The sequence below is a fragment of the Fundulus heteroclitus genome, chromosome 14 (assembly GCF_011125445.2).
Source record: "Fundulus heteroclitus isolate FHET01 chromosome 14, MU-UCD_Fhet_4.1, whole genome shotgun sequence".
Taxonomy (NCBI): Eukaryota; Metazoa; Chordata; class Actinopteri; order Cyprinodontiformes; family Fundulidae; genus Fundulus; species Fundulus heteroclitus.
In genome coordinates, this window is record NC_046374.1 from 1,617,971 (window position 1) to 1,619,159 (window position 1,189).

Below are 1,189 nucleotides of genomic sequence, written 5' to 3' on the forward strand. Positions count from 1 at the left end.
TACTTGCTCCATGACTTCTCTGTTTACCGTCAGACTCCAGCCAGGTCAGGCTCCACAACTGCAATTGTATCAAACAGGAAACAGAATGCTAACAGCATCCAGTTTGTCAAAGTAAAATTGGGTAATGAGAGATTGTAACTACAAATTAAAACATTTGTTAAATATTCCCAATAAAGTGAACCGTTTTATTTAAATATTGGATGCAAACTACTGGTTTCTCACTGAACAAGGAAGCAGATTGGTAATTTAATGTATACATAGGCTTTGTATATAAATAGAAAAACATATACGATTTGGTGGCCAGGGTCAGCTCTTTAAATCTCTGCTGCAAACTTAACCCTTTCCTCCCATTTAGACAAGCAACGTGGAGGTCTAAATGGGAGGAAACAAAGAGCATTTGTAGAACACTTTTCATCTGCAAAGCATGTGTGCTGCTTTTGATGCACCTGCATTTCTACAGCAACTGTGGTCGTTTTGGAACACAATGTGAGAAATTTGCAGTGGTCTACTGTTGTAGAAGAAGTAAAGTTCCCATAACACTGTTGCTGCTCTCATATATTCTTCTTTGCTTAATGATCAGTAGACATTTAAATACCCTATACCACACACTGATCAGCAACCTTTCTAACCCTAGGAGCCATGTTTGTATGTGGTTGAGCTAAACACAATTTGTTTAAAGCCATGTAAAAAACATAACTATGCAAGTTTGCAACCAAACCAATGTTTTTGTTGACAAAAACATTAATTTCATAAGAAAATATTTTTCACCCCAGAAGTTCCCCGAACCTTTTGTGCCACAGACTAGTTTAAAGACAATAATAATGCCTTTAAGCTGTGACAAATAAATAAATAAAACAATACAAGATACAATGAAATAACTAGCATAAAAACTGTGGTATTTTATACAATAATACAATAATGATATTAAGATCAGGATAGAGAAGGGAAAAGAAAAGGGTCTCTCTTCTGCCTTTTACCTGACATTAAATTAACTCCTAACAGTGCATTTTGGTTTTATCTTAATTTATATCCACCAATGTTGATGGAACAGTTTGGGCTTTTTAAAAATATATATGGACAGGCTTTGTTACTTTTTAGTCAGTTATAAAGTTTTTGAATTAACTATAGACATAGTACTGCATTTTGTAGTAAATAGGCAATTAAGTAGATGTATTTTTTTTAACAATGC